This window comes from Capra hircus, chromosome 11 (genome assembly GCF_001704415.2).
Source record: "Capra hircus breed San Clemente chromosome 11, ASM170441v1, whole genome shotgun sequence".
NCBI classification, from domain to species: domain Eukaryota; kingdom Metazoa; phylum Chordata; class Mammalia; order Artiodactyla; family Bovidae; genus Capra; species Capra hircus.
The window spans coordinates 84311430-84334841 of NC_030818.1; positions in this window are offsets into that span (position 1 = coordinate 84311430).

Genomic DNA, 23412 nt, shown 5'->3' on the forward strand with positions numbered 1-23412 from the left:
CATATATGTTCCTGCAAATGGCATTATTTTTGTTTTGTTTTGTTTTGTTTTTCTGGCTGAGTAGTATCTCATATACTGTATCTTCTCTTTCCATTCATCTGTTAATGAACATTTAGGTTGTTTCCATGTCTTGGTTATTGTGGATAGTGCTGCTATGAACATAAAGGTGCACAATTTTTTTGAATTAAATGTTTGTCCAGATTCATGCCCAAGAGGGGGATTGCTGGATCATATGGTAGTTCTGTTTCCAGGAGTGCTCCCTAGTCCTTGCCTACAGGAAGCTAAAGCAATTTATTTGATTAACTGTACACCAGGTAAAGATAAATATTACAAGTTTTTCAGCACTGTTGAACACAAAACAAAGTTGACCAAAGTATCATCAGGGATTCTCTGTAGAAATGGATCCACTGAATACTAGGCCCACCCTGTGGTCAATTATACAATCCCCAAAGAGATGTGTGTATTAGTACAAGCTTCCCAGTCTTTGGGATAGAGTTATGACATTGAGGAAGGCCATACCAAAGCCATCAAATTGATCTTCTCACTTCAGCTAAGATGAAAAAGTGGCAAACATCACATCTCAGGTTAAATGGCAGAAATTAATATCACCTTTAAACACAACAAGGATATACAATTTATTCTTTTATCTTTACAAATTTCAAAAATCCCTACAAAAGAAGCAAATGGAATATGAAGAATAATAATGGATTCCTCCAGATGCAACCAACTAGTTAGTAGCTCAAATTATTGCTTCTGTCCAGATGTGGTATCCTAGCTATAAAAGATGACTATGACTTTGATACATGGCCTACAGCCATTCATGGAGAAAATGAGTTCACCCCTATCAGAAAAGATGATTAAGCTGGTTGTATTTACATGGAACTGACAACAGTACACATTTCAAACTTTGCTCTTGAGGTTTGTTATGTGCCCTGAATTCTGTCACAAAATACTCTAAAGAGATATGGAGCATCTGGAAGCTTCCTGACATAATAAAGGGGTGCATTGTGTCAATGAAATTATATATTCAGACCAATGACCAAGATACGGTTGGCATGCTGAAGGTCTTGGCAAGACATTTGGCCTCCAGAAGAATATTCAAGGGCCTGCCACATCAGTAAAATTTTTAGAGGAAGTAGAGGTCTGAGGCATGCTAGAATGTTCTCCAAAAGTAAAACAGCACTTATTCACCATGTGCATCCTAAAAGAAGGAGGTTGCTTTCAGTTTCTGAGGCATAATATTGTATTTTACACTTGGGAATACTGCTTTGACCTGTATACTGGGTGACACAAAAGTTTGCCACCTTCAAGAGCTCAAAGGAAGAAAATAGTTTGCAATAGATGCAGGCTGTATTAAAAGCAATCCTGATGTTGGCCCATATGATCCAGCAGATGCTGTGATATTACAAGTATCATTGATGGGAAAATGTATTTTGAAGAGCTTATTATAAGCATCCCCCAGAATAATCATAATGCTATTAAGCATAATTAGAATTACTGAGGTTCTGGAGCAAGACCATGACAAGCACATGAGAGATTATACACATTAGAAAAATAGCCCTTGGCATACTATCTCATTCTGCTAGAGTTAGAGGGCCTGACCATGAGTCATCAAATGATTTTAAAGCTCTGAATGCCCACTATGGGCTGGACTTTGTGAGATCCACAAAGTCATAATGTCAGGAGGTCCAAACAACCAAGTAGATAAGCTGGCAGAGCACAGTTCAGTTCAGTTCAGTCACTCAGTCATGTCCAATTCTTTGTGACCCCATGAACTGCAGCATGCCAGGCCTCCCTGTACATCACCAACTCTCAGAGTCCACCAAAACCCATGTCCATTGAGTCGGTGATGCCATCCAATCATCTCATCCTCTGTCATCCCCTTCTCCTCCTGCCCTCAATCTTTCCCAGCATCAGAGTCTTTTCAAATGAGTCAGCTCTTTGCATCAGTTGGCCAAAGGATTGGAGTTGCAGCTTCAACATCAGTCCTTTCAATGAACACCCAGGACTGATCTCCTTTACGATGGACTGGTTGGATCTCCTTGCAGTCCAAGGGACTGTCAAGAGTCTTCTCCAACACTACAGTTCAAAAGCATCAATTCTTCAGCACTGAGCTTTGTTTATAGTCCAACTCTCACATCCATATATGACCACTTGAAAAACCATAGCCTTGACTAGATGGACCTTTGTTGACAAAATAATGTCTCCAGTTTTTAACATGCTGTCTAAGTTGGTCGTAACTTTCTTTCCAAGGAACACGTCATTTAATTTCATGGCTGCAATCACCATCTGCAGTGATTTTGGAGCCCAGAAAAATAATGTCTGGCACTGTTTCTACTGTTTCCCCATCTATTTGCCATCAAGTGATGGGACTGGATGCCATGATCTTAGTTTTCTGAATGTTGAGCTTTAAGCCAGCTTTTTCACTCTCCTTTTTCATTTTCATCAAGAGGCTCTTTAGTTCTTCTTCACTTTCTGCCATAAGGGTGGTGTCATCTGAATATCTGAGGTTATTGATATCTCTCCCGGCAATCATAATTCCAGTCTTGCTTCTTCCAGCTTAGTGTTTCTCATGATGTACTCTGCATATAAGTTAAATAAACACAGAGACAATATACAGGCTTGACATACTCCTTTTCCTATTTAGAACCAGTCTGTTGTTCATGTCCAGTTCAAACTGTTGCTTTCTGACCTCCATACAGGTTTCTCAGGAGACAGGTCAGGTGGTCTGGTATTCCCATCTCTTTCAGAATTTTCCACAGTTTATCGTCATCCACATAGTCAAAGGCTTTGGCATAGTCAATAAAGCAGAAATAGATGTTTTTCTGGAACTCTCTTGCTTTTTTGATGATCCTTCAAATAGTCTATCTTGATGACCTAGTGTCAGCACAGTGGACTCATACGTGACGTGGACATGGAGGCTGTGTGCAGGCTGTGTGCAGGTCCAAGAGTATGAGCTCCCTCTGACCAAGACTGTAGAGCTGCTAGTATCAGTAAATATCCAAACTTTAACCGAACAGAGACCAACACTTTCAAAAACACCAACAGATTTCCTGCAAGAGAGTCCTTCACATAGGACAATTTCTATTAGAGGAAAACCAAGTTTTCACATACTCTGGATATGGTTTTGCTTTCCCTGTTCTCAAACACTTAGCTAGCACCACTATCTGAGGACTTACAGAGGTTTGGTCTCAGTGGTACATGAGTCCACACAGTATCATATCAGTTCAAATGATGCATTTAAGGCTACAGAGGTGTGGAAATGGGACCATAGCTTGGATTCTACCAGTTACATTGCATACTATATGATAGAGACCTTCCAAACCTAATAGGAAGCTGAATAAGTCTCTTGAACACTCAGCTGAAATATTGCTTTATTAAAATAAAAACAACAACTTCATGAAAAGAGGTAATATCTTCTAGGATATTGGTACCCTCTTTATGTTTATCCAGCTTTACTGAAGCATCAGTTCAGTCTCTCAGTTGTGTCCGACTCTTTGCGACCCCATGAATCGCAGCACGCCAGGCCTCCCTGTCCATCACCAACTCCCGGAGTTCACTCAGACTCACATCCATTGAGTCAGTGATGCCATCCAGCCATCTCATCCTCTGTCGTTCCCTTCTCCTCCTGCCCCCAATCCCTCCCAGCATCAGAGTCTTTTCCAATGAGTCAGTTCTTCACGTGAGGTGGCCAAAGTGTTGACAAATAAAAATTTATATATTTAAAGTGTACAATGGGATGTATATATTGTGAAATGATTGCCACAAGTAACCTAAGTAACATATGCATTACCTCACATAGTTACCATTCTTTTTTATGCAGTGATATTTTGAGATCTACTCCCCTAGTAAATTTCAAGTATACAGCACATTATTATTAGTGTACTTTTATTATAAATATAAGGGAAATAGTTCACATATTCAGTTAATTGATATGGCTGTAACTTAGGAGCTCTATAACTATTTATAATAGTGTCCAATTAATCTCTATTATTCAGTAAAACATACATCCATATGATTAATTTCCTTAGTAATGACGTGAAGTAAAATTGAGTTCCGTGTCAATCTTATTAAGCATTTTACTTTGGGAAGAGGTTAATTGCAGTCACACAGTTACATGATTTCAGAGCTGTCAGGAATCTTTGGAATCATGTGGTACAATTTCAATATTTTACTTAATAGAAGATGGACTCAGAAATCATAGACAGATATTCCCTCACTTCTAGGATAGTACTCTCTTATCTCTGCTGATCTGTAAGGAGATTTGCAATGAGCAGCTGCTCAGCCTGCTAAGATTGTTTTTTCTTAAAATTGAGTCTGGTTCCAATCAATCTGGATTTCTGAATTCTTCTGTGATTGATTTTTTTTGTTGTTGACTTGAAGAAGAAAACCATTGTACTCAGCTGCTCCCTCCTATCTGCCGTATCTTATCTTGCTCACCTTTTTGGCTCTCTAAATACCTCATCAGTACTTAATGTCCTTTCCAGATTGCTCCATAAAGCAGGAAAGGCTTTATGAGAAAAGCTGTTCAAAACATGTCTGAACCAAATGATGGTTTATGTCCTTTATTTTTGAATGAGTGGTTTGGTATTCTGCAAATACCTTTTCTGTTTAAAGACAACTGTTAAAGATAACAGTCTCCGCCACCTCTTTCGCTTTAGAGACGGCTGAGTTCCCTGCCTGGTTGCCTCTCCTTTTGTTGATCAGCGTGTCCATGAAGTCGAACATTACTGGCCTGTGCTATTCTCAGTTGCTATGAGTAAAGAATTCTAAGCAGGATCAGTTGTGTGTCTAGTCTTTCCCAAGCACCATATGGCTACTTAAATTTCATGACAAAGTTGAAAGAATTTAAACAGCCAAAGGAGTACATGAGAAATTCAACATTTAGAGTTTAAGAACATTACAGAGAAATAGTAAATAAGGTCACTCATTATTTCCCAAGTGATCACTCATTTATTCACTCATTTATTATTTAAACAGACATTGACTGAACATATGCAATGTATTAGACAGTCTGCTATTTATTTTCTAAGACACATGCAGGTAAGACATTATGTACCATTGCCCATAGTGAGATTTCATTCTTTTATTCGAGGGAGACCCCTAACCAATTATGGGCTTCCCAGGTGGCTAAGTGGTAAAGAATCTGCCTGCCAATACAGGAGACGTGGGTTCAATCTGTGGTCTAGGAAGATCCCCTGGAGAAGGAAATAGCAACCCACTCCAGTATTCTTCCCTGGGAAATCCCATGGATAGAGGAGCCTGGCAGGCTACAGTTCAAGGGATCACAAAGAGTCGGACACAACTTAGCAGCTAAGCAACAACAAACTACATAAATTCTAATTACTTTTCCACAATTGCGTCTTCTTTATTTAACTGTATATATAGCACTTCTGTGTGTGTGACTCAGTGACTGAACAAACAATTTAATCAATTAGATTACCAAGTGATGTGAGAGAAAGGAGAAGCAGAGGAAATGAGAACAGGGCATGGATTGTGTTCTGAGAAACCTTGATTAAACAACAGGTAGAATACCTGTTGATTCGAAATGGAAAGCCCCAGAGTAAGGGACTTTGTGGGAGCCAAATGAGATGTTTAGTAGGAAAAAAAACAGGTGGGGGATGGTGATAAGTAGAGGAAACAGTGCAATACCACCGAGGAAAAACGTGATAAGGATTTGAAGTTAAAGAGTTTATTAAGTCAATTAAATAGAAGACCTTCACTAGAGATTTAAGAATTTGTAAAGAGGAAAGAAGAGAATGAAAGTTGAAGTGGGACCCTGAATAAAAGTAGTTGTTTGGTTGTTTTAATATGATCTGTGTTCTTTAAGGAAAGAAAAAAAAATACTGATCTTTAAATATCTTTAAGAGGAAATCAGCAGATAAGAGAGAAGATAATGAATAAGGTAAATTCCTTGTGAGAGACCCCAAATTCAAGCGTTAGATGGTAAAACAGATCTCCTTCTCTTTGTCTGGAATGAAAGGAGGGGAAGAGGCAAATCTCCTCTTGGTTTAAGAAAATCAGAGAAAAGTCCACCTGATAAAAGAAAAGTAGAATGCAGTGTAGGAAAATTGTAGAGATAAATAACTGAAGAGCAGGTTGAAAGAGCAGAAAAGCAAACTTACTAGAAATAAAGTTACTGTGGGAAATCTAAGTCAATGTTTGAAGAAGACCATAGATTTTTAATAACATCAGTCTGTTTGGTTACATAATTTGTGTTTTCTCAAGATGTCGAGATTCGAGAATCTCAAGGGTAGATATTTTTAAAGTGTTTTGCCAGAGTGAAGACAAAAAAGGTAAAGGGGAAAGGAAGCACTAGAGATGGGTGATATATCAGAATACTGGATTTGCATTAAAATCATTTGTAGATCTATGTGAAAAACAGACAGGAATTCCCTTGTGGCTCAGCTGGCAAAGAATCATCCTGCAATGTGGGAGACCTGGGTTCAGTCCCCAGGTTGGGAAGATCCCCTGGAGAAGGGAAAGTCTACCCCACTCCAGTATTCTGGCCTGGAGAATTCCATGGACTGTGTAGCCCATGGGGTTGCAAAGAGTCGGACACAACTGGGCGACTTTCATTCTCACTCAAAAAACAGACGAGTTATACACAAATCATGATCTACCTTGTGGGAAAGCAAAAGAAGAAGAGATCAGAATATCTTTACAGCTTCAGAGTTTGAGTATGTCAGATAAACACAATGCTTAGAATGAGCTCGTAAGAATGAATGGGAAGACAGGAGCTGAGTAGAATGATGTCAGAAACATGGTTAAGGAACTGAAAAGCCAGGTCATTAAATGGGCCTTTCTGCCTCATCTTGTTATTATAAAACAATCAACTTGTTTACACTAATAAAATTCTCATTTTCAATATCTCCATCCATAAAATATAACTGAGGATATCTATGATTAATTTCAGCTCTAAATATAGGATGGAATTATGAATGGTATTCAAGTTTCATCAATGTCCATACAAAACTATTTGTATTATTCCATCCCTGGAACTTCTTACACCAAAAATTTTTCTTTTGATAAATTTATATATCTAATTCTGTTACCTAATTGTATTCACTGGCTTATAGAGAAAACTAGTAGATTTCTGGAAGAAAACAAAACAAACCTTTGATTAATGTATTTATATTATTTGTGAGAGTTAATGAAGCAGCATTGGATGCACTTTTACTTCATCAGTCATGCAAATCACATTCATACTTTACATATTTCCTGTATTTATAAATTTTTAAAAACAAGTTAAGGGAGTTAATTTAATACCAACAACAAAAATGGTTGATTCGTGAACACTGAAAAATTGAGGAGAGGTCAACTGAGTCATTTTTTAAAAACAGAAATCAATCATATCAACTTTACGAGCCCAAACTTAATAGTTTTAGCATATTCAAAAGCAGAGACATTACTGTGCCGACTAAGGTCCGTCTAGTCAAGGCTATGGTTTTTCCTGTGGTCATGTATGCATGTGACAGTTGGACTGTGAAGAAGGCTGAGCGCCAAAGAATTGATGCTTTTGAACTGTGGTGTTGGAGAAGACTCTCGAGAGTCCCTTGGACTGCAAGGAGATCCAACCAGTCCATCCTAAAGGAGATCAGCCCTGGTGTTCTTTGGAAGGACTGATGCTAAAGCTGAAACTCCAGTACTTTGGCCACCTCATGTGAAGAGCTGACTCATTGAAAAAGAGTCTGATGCTGGGAGGGATTGGGGGCAGGAGGAGAAGGGGACGACAGAGGATGAGATGGCTGGATGGCATCACTGACTCGATGGATGTGAGTCTGAGTGAACTCCGGGAGTTGGTGATGGGCAGGGAGGCCTGGCGTGCTGCGATTCATGGGGTCGCAAAGAGTCAGACATGACTGAGTGACTGAACTGAACTGAAATGAAGTACAGAAAATAAAGCTGGCAAACAAGAAGACATTAAAAAGTCTCTCTAAAAAAGCAGATTATAAGTGAAATAAATTTAATTTTGTAAGCCAAAATGATAAAGAGGATTTCATTTTGGAATTTTACAATTGCCATTTTGAAATGTATTGACTTTTGGAAAGAATCTGCTAGAACTCTCATTTTTAAAAGATAAATTTACATCTATGTAGGTATAAAATGAAATTTTAAAATGATTCTTCAACATCTAATTTGCTAAAACATTTAAAAATCCATAGAGAAAACTAATTTGACAAGCTTTGTTTTATAAACATATATTTCAAAGAAAGATACAATGATAGAAGCAAAAAGTTTTTTGTGAACATGTTGAAGCTAAATAATTATAAATTTCTTAAAAATAATGGAATTAAGGATATATCTTCTAATATAGTTTGCTGGAATGCTTAGCAATTATTTCAACGCTTAGATATTTTCTCAGTCAGGAATATGGTCTATATAGAAGAGTAGCTAAAGAAAGCAAAATATAATTTTTTCATTTTAAGTACGACTTTTAAGAAAATTATAGTATTTTTGTGAAAAATGTTTAAAATGCTGAAGCCCCATGGAAGCAAATATACCTTGTTCAATAAAATAGCAATAACATGCAATTAATGATAACAGATATGACTAAGAAACCAATGACAAAATGTCTATTTTTATTTGAACTATAGTTGGTTTGCAATATTGCATTAGTTTCAAATACATAGCAAAGCAATTCAGTTTTATATGTATGTGTGTATATATATGTGTGTGTATATATATGTGTGTGTGTATATATATATTATTTGCCAGATAAATTATAGATTATTATAAAATATTGAATATAGTTCCCTGTTCAATTCAGTTCAGTTAAGTCACTCAGCCATGTCCAACTCTTTGTGACCCCATGGGCTTCCCTGTCCATCACCAACCCTGGAGCTTGCTGAAACTCATGTCCATCTAGTTGGTGATGCCATCCAACCATCTCATCCTCTGTCGTCCCCTTCTCTTCCTGCCTTCAATCTTTCCCAGCATCAGGGTCTTTTCTAAGGAGTCAGTTCTTCGCATCAGGTGGCCAAAGCATTGGAGTTTCAGCTTCAGCATCTGTCTTTCCAGTGAATATTCAGCACTGATTTACTTCAGGATTGACTGGTTGGATCTCCTTGCAGTCCAAGGGACTCCGAAGAGTCTTCTCCAACACCACAGTGCCCTGTGCTGTACAGTAAATCATATTCATTTTATATACAGTATTGTGTATTTAATAATCCAATATTCCTAATTTATCACTTCCCCCACCCTTTCTACCTTGGTAACTGTTATATTCTAAACAATATGAAGTTTATTTTTTAACTTTTTGTAGGTACATTTTTAATTAAAAATTTTTTTTTAATATTTGCATGAAGCAATATTTTCTTTAGGCTCATCGATAAAATAACACCAATTTGTCAATCAAAAGTACATGATGTTTGTTGAGATATAATTGACATAATATATATTTGGGTTTTACAATATAATGATTTAATATGTACATCATTTTATGTGTTTTTATTACCTTTTTAACTCTCAAACTGTCCCCATTTTGAGAATAAATTTTATGATTATCCTAACTCTGGTATTGAGAAGTTTAAAATAAGCGTTAGGGAACCACTGAAAAGTTCTGTGCAGGGTTTGCTTAATAACTTTTGTGCTTGAGAAGATAACTGCCATTTGTTCCTGGGAAAGAAAGAGAATTGAATCAGACTTTGAGGGATTATAACAAACAGAAATGTGCTAACTTAAACTTTTCCTTTTCTTGAAAATTTTAAAAGAAGGGCACTCCAAGGAATTAAAAACATACATCATACACCTCAGCCCGAAAAGCATCTAAATATTTTTTTGTTTGTTTGCTCTGAAAATCTATAGAGACACTTTTCTTTAGCCTGAAAAGCATCAAGATGTTTTTTAGTGAGTGCTGCAAATAAATTATCTTTGGGCAAAGGAAAATATTCTAGTTGTACTTCACTTTATCCTGAAGTTGGAAAGTAAGAGCATATTGAATTTTCATAAATCTGACAATTTTAAATTAACCAGGGAATAGCATTTTAAAGAAAAGACTTTTTATAATGGAAATAATACTTTTGTAGTGCAAATTACAACTCATAATATGTGTTTTGTAAATTCACATTTACTAAATCTTTAACTAGCAGAGTGCATAAGTACTCAAAAATGAATGTCTTCCCAGAATGTTTTTTTTTTTTTTCCAGAATGTTTTAAAAAACGATTCACTTAATAAGGAAAAATAATGAATGTTTGATCTGAGCAGGTACAGTGTTAAAGGAAACTGCCCATTCTGAGGAGGGATAATAATGAATAAAGCATAATATGTATGCTTCAGTTCTCAAAGTAAACAAGGAGGCAGACACAGGCTGTGAAAAGCATCATGAAATGTTTTGGGTTGTGGAACAATAAGTAGGAGGAAAGAAAGAGAAATTAATATTTCCAGATTCATTCATTTTGGATCTCATGGGATCCAAGAGTCTCATGGGAGAATATAGAAGTAGGGTTGCCAGATAAAATATAAAAGGCACAGCTAAACTCAAAATTCAAATCAAATGAATAATGTTTTGCTTCTGTATAGGTATGTGTAAGGCCTTCTTGCATATAGTGTACTTATAAAATACTTTTATATATGTATGCATATTTATTGTGAAATAATTACCACAATCAAACTGATTGATATACCATCACCTTATATAGCTTCCTTTTTGTGTGTGTATGTAGGGAGAATAAATAAGATCTAGGGCTCCTGAAGTGACTCTAGTGGTAAAGAACCAGCCTGCCAATGCAGCAGACACAGGTTTGATCCCTGGGTCAGAAAGATCCCCTAGAATAAAAGATGGCAACCGCTCCAGTATTCTTTCCTAGAAAATCCCATGGACAGTGGCGCCTGGCAGACTACAGTCCATGGGGCCACAGAAAGTCGGACACAATGTGAGACTGAGCAGGCACCCATGTTGTTAACTATGCAATGGATTATATGCTCAGAACTGACTCAGTTCATAGTTGAAAGTTTGCACCCTTTGACCAACGTCTACCCACTCTCCACTCCCTACCCCCAAGTAACTACTGAAATACTTGATTGTACGAGTTTGACTTTATTATAGAATCCACATATAAGTGAGATCATACAATATTTGTCTTCCTGCTGCTGCTGCTGCTGCTGCTGCTAAGTCACTTCAGTCGTGTCCGATTCCGCGCAACCCCAGAGATGGCAGCCCACCAGGCTCCCCTGTCCCTGGGATTCTCCAGGAAAGAACACTGGAGTGGGTTGCCATTTCCTTCTCCAATGCATGAAAGTGAAAAGTGAAAGTGAAGTCACTCCGTCGTGTCTGACTCTTGGCGACCCCATGAACTGCAGCCTACCAGCTCCTCCATCCATGCGATTTTCCTGGCAAGAGTACTGGAGTGGGGTGCCATTGCCTTGTCCTAGGTCTGGCTTATTTCACTTAGCATAATGTCTTCCAGGTTTATCTTTGTTGACAAAAACAGTAGGTTTTCCTTCTTTATTATGGCTGAATATATGCCAAATTTTCTTTATCCATTCATCCATTGATAGACACTTAGATTTTTTTTTCTGTTGCTATAATATTTTATTTTATTTTATTTTCTATTTTTTTAATTTATTCTTTTTAGTTATTTATTTTTTTAATTTTAAAATGTTTCATTCTTACAAGCGTTCCCAAACATGAACCCCACTCCCACCTCCCTCCCCATAACATCTCTGAAATAATGCAGTGAACATATGGGTACAGATATGTTTTTAAGATATTTCACTTTCTTTGAATATATATCCAGTAATGGGATTCCTAGATATATGTATATGTTATATACATACATGGTAGTTCTATTTTTAATTGAGGAATCTCCATAACTTTTTCCGTAATGACTGAACCAATTAATACTTCCACCAACAGAGTACGTGTTCCCTTTTCTCCAATGCTTGTTATCTCTTATCTTTTTTATAATAGCCATCCTAACAAATATGAGATGATGTCTAATTGCAGTTTTGATTTGCATTTCCCTGGTGATTGGCAATGTTGATTACCTATTCAGGTACATGTTGGTCATACATATGTTCTTTGGGAAATTATCAGTTTAGGCTTTTGTCCATTTATATATTTGCTGTTGATGATGTAAAGGTTATTATTAATATTGAATTTCATAACTTATTTATATTTTGGAGGTATTAACTCCTTATCAGATATATGGTTTGCAAACATTATCTCTCATTGCCTAGGCTCCCTTTTTATTTTGTTGTTCTAGTGAGGATTTCCATTACTGTGTTGAATATAAGAGGATATTCTTTTCTTGTCCCTAATCTTAGAAGAACATCTTTCAACATTTACCACTGAATATGATGTTAGCTATGGGCTTATCATATGTGGCCCTTATTATGTTGAGGTACAGTCCTTCCATACCTAATTTGTTGTCAGTGTTTATAATGAAAGGGTGTTGAAATTTCTGAAGTGCTTTTTCTGCATCTTTTGAGAAGACCATATGAGTATTGTCCTTCGTTTTTTTAATGTTTATGGTTTCCTAATTTCATTTGCGTGTCTCTGTGTTCTGCTGTATCTTGTATCTCATTTTGCCCCTTCAAGATGATTATTTTGAGTTATTTGTCAGGCAATTCATAGATCTCCATATCTTCAAGTTCAGTTACTGAAGCTTTATTACATTCTTTGTGTGGATCACAATAAACCGTGGAAAATTCTTCAAGAGATGGGAATACCCGACCACCTGACCTGCCTCTTGAGAAATCTGTATGCAGGTCAGGAAGCAACAGTTAGAACTGGACATGGAACAACAGACTGCTTCCAAATAGGAAATGGAGTCCATCAAGGCTGTATATTGTCACCCTGCTTATTTAAATTATATGCGGAGTACATCATGAGAAAAGCTGGGCTGGAAGAAGCACAAGCTGGAATCAAGATTGCCAGGAGAAATATTAATAACCTCAGATATGCAGATGACACCACCCTTATGGCAGAAAGTGAAGAGGAACTAAAAAGCCTCTTGATGAAAGTGAAAGAGGAGAGTGAAAAAATTGGCCTAAAGCTCAACATTCAGAAAACGAAGATCATGGCATCTGGTCCCATCACTTGATGGGAAATAGATGGGGAAACAGTGGAAACAGTGTCAGACTTTATTTTTTTGGGCTCCAAAATCACTGCAGATGGTGACTTCAGCCATGAAATTAAGACACTTGCTCATTGGAAGGAAAGTTATGACCAACCTAGATAGCATATTCAAAAGCAGAGACATTACTTTGCCAACAAATGTCCGTCTAGTCAAGGCTGTGGTTTTTCCAGTAGTCATGTATGGATGTGAGAGTTGGACTGTGAAGATAGCTGAGCACTGAAGAATTGCTGCTTTTGAACTGTGGTGTTGGAGAAGACTCTCCAGAGTCCCTTGGACTACAAGGAGATCCAAACAGTCCATTCTAAAGGAGATCAGTCCTGGGTGTTCTTTGGAAGGAATGATGCTAAAGCTGAAACTCCAGTATTTTGGCCACCTCATGTGAAGAGTTGATTCATTGGAAAAGACCCTGATGCTGGGAGGGCTTGGAGGCAGGAGGAGAAGGGGACGACGGAGGATGAGATGGCTGGATGGCATCACCAACTCGATGGATGTGAGTTTGAGTGAACTTCTGGAGTTGGTGATGTACAGGGCGGCCTGGCATGCTGCAGTTCATGGGGTGGCAAAGAGTCGGACATGACTGAGTGACTGAACTGAACCAAACTGAACTGATTGGTGTCATACCTGCTTGATTCTTTGTGATCTCTGTATACTTTTGCTGGTGTCTGTGCATTTGAAGGAACAAATCTCATCTGGTCTTCACAGATTGTTCTTGACAAATAAAGACTTTCTCTAGCTAATTCCCATAGCTAATGATAAATCTCTGAAATCAAAGTTGTCCTGTGGTGGATCCAGGTTATGAGGCTATTGCTGAGCCTAAGTCCCTTTGTAGTTGGCGGGCCTCTTACCAGGGGCTCAGGCTAGTGTGAATGATGTCTGGTTACTGGGTGAACAGTGTTGATCTTAATTGGTAAGAAGGTGCTAGGACAAATACGGGCTTCAGGGTCCGTAGTGGGATCTGAAAACATTTGTCCTCTCATCAGGTTCATGGATGGGTGTGACTCCCACCAATTTCCTTGAAGAATATCTTCTAGGTCACTTGCCTGGGTAGGCAAGTCTGGCCCAAGAGCATGGCTGAGAAGGGGTCTGGGTCTCAGATTTGTGTTAGGGTTCATAGCCCAACTTGAGATCTGATGTTGGAGGATGGATGGGTATGTCTCTTGTCAAGTCCCCAGGTGGTTAGGCATGCTCCCTGACCATGGCTGGGCAAGATTGGAGCTGAATTATAGGACTGTTTCAGGATCAGCAATGGGTCCAGTATTGGTGGTCTTACCTCCAGAGGTATAGATATGCATGTCTTCCGATGGATCTGAGGTCTGGGTGGCAGAATTCCTCATGGACTACAGCTGAAAGGGATTGGAGCCTATTTGCAAGATCATTTAAAGATCTTCTAACAGAACAAGTTTGGTTCACCTGCCTCCAAAGACTCCGATGGACCTGTTTCCTAGAGAAATATTGGGTTTTCAGAACTACTTATGGGTAGTAGCTGGTAAGGACTATAGCCAAGGATAGAAGTGTTTCAGAATCTCTGGGGGTACAAACAGTTGTATATCCTGATGGGACCTTGGGCTAGCAACACTGCTTCTGGACTGTAGCTGGTAGGGGCTGGAGCTCAGTTATGGAGAAATCTCAGAACCTAGAGCCAGCTTGAGTTTGGCAGGCTTGCTTCCCAGGGCTCCCAGACCACAATCAAGAGAAGCTAGGGCAAGGGCTTTGGGCCAGATCACAGTTCACTTCAGAGTCTGCCTCTGGGATTTAGGTCTATGTGTCCATCACCATGTCACCAACAAGTATGATTCCTTTAGGGCCCCATGGTGTATGGTGCTGCTGGCTGGATCAAGGCCAAATGAAGCTGTAGCCAAGTTAGGAGGAGTATAGAGCTGTTTCTCTATCTGTAACCCATACTGTTATCAGCTGCCTGAGCATAGGCCTACTTTCTCAAAATAGCTCTCCTCAAGTTTGTACTCCAGCAAGATTTCAAGATCTCCTATCTGGACCGCTTTGCACACTGTTCATTGTGTTCTAGAGGCAAGAATACTGGAGTGGCTTGCCATTCCCTCCTCCAGTGGACCATATTTTGTCAGAACTCTCCACTGTGACCCATCTGTCTTGGGTGGCCCTTCATGACATGGCTCATAGTTTCACTGAATTATGGAAGAACCTTTGCCACTACAAGACTGTAAAGGGGAAATTAATTTTTATTGGAGAATAGTTGCTTTCATACTTGCTAACTGTGTCCGACTCTTTATAGCCCTCCAGGCTCCTCTGTCCTTGGGATTCTTCAGATAAGAACAATGGAGAGGGTTTCCCTGCCCTCCTTCAGGAGATCTTTCAAACCCATGAATCAAACCCACATCTCTGGCATTGGCAGGCAAGTTCTTTACCACTGGCACCACCCTCACTGACTACACTAAAGCTTTTAACTGTGTGGATCACAACAAACTGTGGAAAATTCTGAAAGGGATGGGAATAGAAGGCCACATTTCCTGTCTTCTGAGAAACCTGTAGTCAGGTCAAGAAGCAACAGCTAGAACCAGACATGGAACATCAGACTGGTTCAAAATCGGGAAAGGGGTACACAAATTGTATATTGTTACCCTGATTATTTAACTTATGTGCAGAGTACATCATGTGAAATACCAGGCTTGGTGAAGCACAAGCTAGAATCAAGATTGCCGGGAAAAATATCAATAACCTCAGATATGCAGATGATACTACTCTAATGGCTGAAAGTGAAAAGGAATTAAAACATCTCTTGATGAAGGTGAAAGAGGAGAGTGAAAAAGCTGGCTTAAAACTCAACATTCAAAAAACTAAGATCATGGCATCTGGTCCCATCACTTCATGGCAAATAAATGGGGAAAAAGTGGAAGCAGTGACAGATTTTATTTTCTTGGGCTCCAAAATCACTGTAGATGGTGACTGCAGCCATGAAATTAAAAGACACTTGCTCCTTGGAAGAAAAGTTATGACAGACCTTAGACAGTGTATTAAAAAGCAGAGATTTTATTTCCAACAAAGAGCTGTCTAGTCAAAGTTATGGTTTTTCCAGTAGTAATGTATTGATGTGAGAGTTGGACCGTAAAGAAGGCTATGCACCAAAGAACTGATGCTTTCAAATTGTGGTGCTGGAGAAGACTGTTGAGAGTCCCTTGGATTGCAAGGAGATCCAACCAGTCCATCTTAAAGGAAATCAATCCTGAATATTCATTGGAAAGACTAATGCTGAAGCTGAAGCTCCAATACTTTGGCTACCTGATGGGAAGAGACAACTCCTCAGAAAAGACCCTGATGCTGGGATAGATTGAGGACAGGAGGAGAAGGGATCAACAGAGGATGAGATGGTTGAATGGTATCACCAACTTAATGTACATGAGTTTAAGCTAATTCCTGGAGATAGTGAAGGACAGCGAAGCCTGGCATGCTGCAGTCTGTGGGGTCTCAAAGTTGGGCATGACTGAGTGACTAAACAATAGCAACAACAAAATTAGATCTTAAAACTCCTACAGAGAAACTTTTATCTGTGGGTGGCTTCTAAGTTATTGTTGCTGAGAGGGGATATAAGTGAAGAATCTTTTTTTCTTCTATCTTGCTGAGGCAAGGTTCAAGGAAGGCAATTTATAGTAAGCTGAAACAACTACACATCTCAAACTCATAAGAAAAAAAAATTTTTGCAATGGATGATGTCCATTCTTAATACATATATCTTCAGCTTTTTAAATTACATAAGATCCATTTTTAGTCCTTTTAAGAGACAATTTTGAGGGCATTTTTCTTTAATCAATTGAAATTAATATCAGAAATTTATAGAAAACAAATCAAATCAGTGTTCTCTGCAAATATATTTGGAAGAATAAAGCAACATTTACATTTGGTGACAAGTGTCTTTATAAACAAAATTGAACCAATGGCCTAGTTAAATGCCTGTCACATACAGAGAATTATTTTTTTATTCTAGTAATGGAGTCTTGCTAAATTCTAATAGTCTATGTTGAAATATATAAACAATGCAAAACAAATTGAAATATGTTATACAAGGTTATTAACTAATAATAAAAATAAATGTATTCCCACTGCAAAAGAAAATCATCTTTATCAATAAGATATAAGGGCAGACTATTTGAATCATTATGCAAATAGAATCAGACTTTAGCTTAAATAAAAAGTTAACTTATTTCATGTAGATTTCATCTTAGGCCCTCACTGAGAGGCACTGCTAGCTTAGATTTTGCCTTTGCATAAATAAGAACAAAAAGTTGCCTATTCTAGGTGGGAATTTTCAGACACAGATACACTCCTGCCAAAAAAATCTCAGGGAAACGCTTGTCAAGAGAAATTGGTTGAATTCACGCACACTGCACCCTCATGCCCAAGCCCTCCTGTGTAAGCTACTATGTGTACCACTGCACAGGTTGGCCAGGACTTGTTGAAAGCTTCCACTGAAAAGCCCTTTTCTATCCATCCCAGGTAGACAAAAGTGAGTGGGAACAAACTTTAGAATAGAAGAATAACATTAGTTTAGGGGAAAAAAAAAAAAAAAAAAGCCAGGATGAATCCAAAAGTCATGCTTATACAAACAGACACACACACATCTACCTACCTACCACATAAATTGTAAATTGACAGCAACAAAGCTTGATTTTTCATGTGGCTATTTTCAAGTGATGGGAGAGACAGAATTGACAGGAAGGCAAGCTAGCAAAGCAAAGGTCACAGTATTGGAAATGAGAAATGATTAGCACACTGAGGAGCATTTCAGAAGCAGGGCTGGAGAGAAAGTTTTAACAGCATTGCATCGCTTCTCTTCTTCTCATGATTGCCAGCTTGAAATCCTCTTAACCCAGAGCTAAGTGGATGGCAGAATGATCCCTTGCTCCTCACCAGAATAATATTCCATTGGCCCTATATATACTATTACAAATAAGAAGTATTTAGGATTCAGACTTGCAGATGAATAAGAAAAAAAGAGATTACATATGTGGAGAATTTATGAAAAATTCAGAAAGTAGCTACCAAAGCTCTCTCTGGTGATTTAAAATCTTTCATTTGTTATTTAAAGGAAACATTTTCAAAGTAATTCATGAATGGAATTAGTATGAAAAAGTAAGCTAAAGTTGCTGTAAATTTTAAATGACTGTTTGACATGGTTATTTAATTAAGAGTGGCAAAGTTAAGACATTCATGGAAAACAAAACAGTACTGTTAGCATTCTCAAAAATGGCAAGCTTCTTCATAAAAGAACATAATGTATTTTCCTCCCTTCTGTATTCTGGGTTTTTTTCTAATCACTGTCTAGTGTTGAAATAAACAATTAACAATTTAGTCAATAAAATCAATGGGAAGAGGAACCAAGAGTAGGGATCAAGATTAACAGATAGAATTGAAAGGAAAACCAAATCTTCAGAATGTGTGCTAATGCTCATTGTGTCCATCATACGTCCTCCTGGGGTGAAACCAATCAGTGGAAGTTGATTTTCCCCTTCATCCTTAGGTGAAGATTTTACTGTGCTTCTTACAAAAATAGAAGCAAAGAAAAGAAAAGGGTGCTCATCTTTGCCACTGAACTTTGAAAAGAGAACTTGATAAATGTGGACCTCAAACTGATACTGATAAATCAACCAGTCTTGAACTCAATACATTCTTAAGTCTCTTAATAGCTCATAACTTTCTGTTGAAAAGAATGAATAAAATAATTTTGGTAACATACAAATTTGGAATGCAACTTCCTGAAAGGAACTGCTCTATAAAAGTGATAACAAATTGGTTTTTAGCAAAAGAAAAGCCTAATGAGTGTGTAGACAAGTCTATTACATTCAGTTCAATACTGCTCCAGAAATTTTAATTGAATTCCAACTGTTTTTAAGACTCCATAGCTTCATTTGTTACCCTCATGGACAATTCTCTATGGACTTGGGGGTTAAGGATCACTGATGCTAGCAACCATCGTGTCTGAAAACAAATTCAGAATTTCAGTGAGCATTTAGGTTTACTCCTTAAAGATAAATGTACCTCTACTCAGTGCACTAAAAAATGTAAAACCTCATTCATATATACTCTGTAATATTCAATAATAGTATGTTCTACAAATTTGAGAACAAAGATAGATATTATCACTTTTTTGCTATGCTTTAAATGCTACATGAAATAAGGGGTTGTTAGTACAATATCTAACTGGACATTAGCAGTTGGGCACAGCATATCTCTCAAATATGATCATGGATACCAAAGTATCTTACAAGCCAACAAGATAAATAGTGTTGAGAATTATGATCTGTCTAAGCCTCTAGATGAAGGTGAAAGAGGAGAGTGAAAAAGCTGGCTTAAAACTCGACATTCAAAAAACAAAGATCATGGCATCCAGTCCCATCACTGAAACAATGGAAACAGTAACACATTTTATTTTCTTGGGCACCAAAATCACTGCAGATGGTGACTGCAGCCATGAAATTAAAAGACACTTGCTCATTGGAAGAAAATCTATGACAAACCCACGTAGCATATTAAAAAGCAGAGACATTGCTTTGTCAACAAAGTAGTCAAAGCTATGGATTTTCCAGTAGTCATGTATGAATGTGAGAGGTGGACCATAAAGAAGGCTGAACATTGAAGAATTGATGCTTTCAAACTGTGGTGTTGTAGAAGACTCTTGAGAGTCTCAAACTGCAAGGAGATCCAACCAGTCCATTCTAAAGGAAATCAGTCCTGAGTATTCATTGGAAAGACTGATGCTGAAACTGGAACTCTAATACTTTGGCCACCTGATGCGAAGAACTGACTCATTTGAAAAGACCCTGATGCTGGGAAAGACTGAAGGCAGGAGGAGAAGGGGACGACAGAGGATGAGATGGGTGGATGGCATCACCGACTCGATGGACATGAGTTTCAGCAAACTCTGGGAGATGGTGAGGGACAGGGAGGCCTGGTGTGCTGCAGTCCATGGTGCTGCAAAGGGTCGGACATGACTGACTGAACACCACCAAAGTGTCTAAAAAGTCTTCAGTGGCCACCACTGTTTTGGTGGAAGACATGTCCACTGGGAATCTGATATTAATAACTATTCTGAATGTGGTATGGCCCATGATACCTTCAGCATCTGATAAACAGGAGACATAAGCTGAGACTTATGAGAAGTAGAAGTGTCCCTGATGAGAAGCACCATTTCCAGGAGAGGAAGCGAATTCACTTGTTTATCAATTACAAATATAAACAGTACACAGGATATGCACCAGGCACTAAAAGGACATTGGGGAAGATCAGTAGAATAAGGCAAGGTCCTTGCCTTCAGAGATACTAGTTCATCAGTGACTACAGTGCAAACACAGGAGTAACCAGGCTGCTCCAGAGATGCAGAGGAGGTGCATTTAACTAGACTTGCTGTGGCATTTGGAAAAGCCCAGTTTGAGTTATAAAAGATGAACAAGAGTTACCTCGATTAAAATGAAAGGAAGGGCAATTCAGAGGAGAAATGGCAAAGCCTGAGGACTCATCAGAGCCCCATCAGCCCTGCTGGCACACCTTGAACAGGCTCAGCTCTTGAGGATCTCCAGTCTCACTGCTTTTGTGCAGAATCCAGCAACTAGCATTTGGGTTCTTGTCAGTTTGTCTCTTAAGGCCAGAGCTTCCTCAACTGTGGTTGATATGTCAGTCTATAAACTGTTAATGAAGAGTGATGAATGAAGGCAGGAATCTTCAATTGTAAAATTGCTTACAATTTGGCCTTCCTGTGATATTCAAGCACCTGCTCAGTGGTTTTGTCTCCTTGAACAGAATATAAAAAGCTGATCTCTATGCTAATTTTTACATCACCAAAAAAAAAAAAAAAAGAGAGAGAGAGAGAGATGCTCAATCCCTAACCTCAGTACACCATACTTCTATCTGTGCAGATGTAGTCAAATCAAGGTGGAGATATTAGGCTGTGTTTTAATCCAGTATGACCAGTGTCCTTAGAAGAAGAGGTAAAATTGAACACAGGTGTTCACAGAGAATGCCAGGTGAAGACACATTCATGAAGGGAGGATGCCAGCTGATGATAGTGGCAGCAACTGAAAAGGATGTCAAGGATTGTCAGCAGGCCACCAGAATCTAAAGGAAGGGAGGAAGAATTCCCTCTCCAGGTTGCAGTGAGAAGAGACACTCCCCACCAACACCTCCATTTCAGACTTCTGGGCTTTGTACATGTGAGCAATAAAGGAAACCAACACAGCTAATGATAGGAAAACAAACACACACAGTCCTTCATCACAGATAGCTTGCGAAGTTCTGCCCTAGATAAAGTAAAAAATTAAACCAGCAGTGGCACAAAACAGGGCCAGAAATGACCCAGCAAAAGCATCAGAATCAGACAGGCAGTGCAACTGAAAAACTCCTCAAGCAAGGGACAGTGGAGCACAGAAGCTGCTAATCTGTCTCTGGAAGTTGATTATCCGAGTGGTGTCTTTCCCACATTCTACATCCCCTCCTGGCCCCGTATATTTCTAAAGGTAATTTCATTTTACCCAGGACATCTGGCAATCTTCAGAAATGTTTGGGTTAGGAATCTATGGAATATACAAATCAGTAAAAGATGATTCACAATTCTAAAATGTAAAAATTTTATAATTATATTGTAGGTGATTATTAAAAAGATTAGACACTTCTCTTGCTATGCACCAGGCACTATCCCAACCTATAAATATTCTCACTTCATGTTCACGGTGATAAGTGATAATCATTTCTTCATTTCAGAATTGAGCATAGATGAATAACTTTCCCCAAACTAAATGATTTGACAATGGAAGAGCCAAACTCCAGAGATTTCTCTGACACTAGTGCTTCAGTTTTTAACCATAATCTCTCATTACTTCTACAGAAAAACTGAATGAAGCATGTTTTACTTGCTGATGAAGCTTGAGAATATTTTGCATATATCTATGCATGTCTGTATACCATTAACTACCCAATAAATATTTGGCACAGTAACATCTAATTTCCTTTTAACTGTTCTAACACTCCATTGTTAACTCCATTATACACATTGAGAAATAAACTCAGGTTATTTTAACTTTTTATAGAACTGAAAGAGAAAAGTTAAAACTCAAGATAGAAGCCATAACCCCGCCCCCTTTCACAGCCTTATTTCTTTTTTTTTTTTTTTTTTTTAAATTTTAAAATCTTAAATTCTTACATGCGTTCCCAAACATGAACCCCCCTCCCACCTCCCTCCCCACAACATCTCTCTGGGTCATCCCCATGCACCTGCCCCAAGCAAGCTGCACCCTACGTCAGACATGGACTGGCGATTCAATTCTTACATGACAGTATACATGTTAGAATTCCCATTCTCCCAAATCGTCCCACCCTCTCCCTCTCCCTCTGAGTCCAAAAGTCCGTTATACACATCTGTGTCTTTTTTCCTGTCTTGCATACAGGGTCGTCATTGCCATCTTCCTAAATTCCATATATATGTGTTAGTATACTGTATTGGTGTTTTTATTTCTTCTCAGCACTGAGGTGGGGGTCCCAGTGAAGGCACAAAAATAGACCCCTGGGATTCTCTGGAAGCTCTGCTCCAGGGAAGCTGGGAATGTTTCAGTTGGGTCCTTGTTTTCTGTAGGGAACAAGGTATAAAGAAGGTTGAGAAGTGCTTGCAAACGAGACTCTCAACCAGGGCTGAACATTCTTGCAAACGAGATGTTCTACCCAGTGTAGGGAACTAAGTTTAAGGAAGGTTGAGAAGTGCTTGCAAACTAGACTCTCAACCTGAGCTGAACATTCTTGCAAACGAGATGTTCAGCTAAGAATCCTGTTTGTTCCCATGGGAAAAGAACATTGCTTGCACACAAGGATGTTTCTCTGATTCCTCAAAAGGAACAGACCCTGGGACAAAATGGATTCTAAGTTGATAAGCAAGTTCCCCAAAACAGAGTCTTAGCTGCAGTAAATAAGTCAAGGTAAAGGTTATCTCGCCCTGCGCCTGCGCACTGTATAGTCTCTGAAACATAGTGCTTGTCCTGTAGGTTGTTGTGCAAGGGATATAAAATAAAGCAGCTGTAAGAAGCAAGTGTTAAAATATAAAGATTTAAACCACTCTGCAGTGTTGGTGTTTCATTCCATCGCCGGCATTTTCTTTCAGTTTTCTTTCAGGCATATGCTTTCAAGTAGTTTGATAATGTTTAGAAGGTCTAAGGGTAACCTGGGCTTCCCTGGTGGCTCAGAGGTTAAAGCGTCTGCCGGGAATGCAGGAGACCCAGGTTCGATCCCTGGGTACGGAAGATCCCCTGGAGAAGGGAATGTAATCTAAGAAGTAAAAAACCTAGCAGCTGAGAATTAGTTTATCAGATAATCAAAGTATTA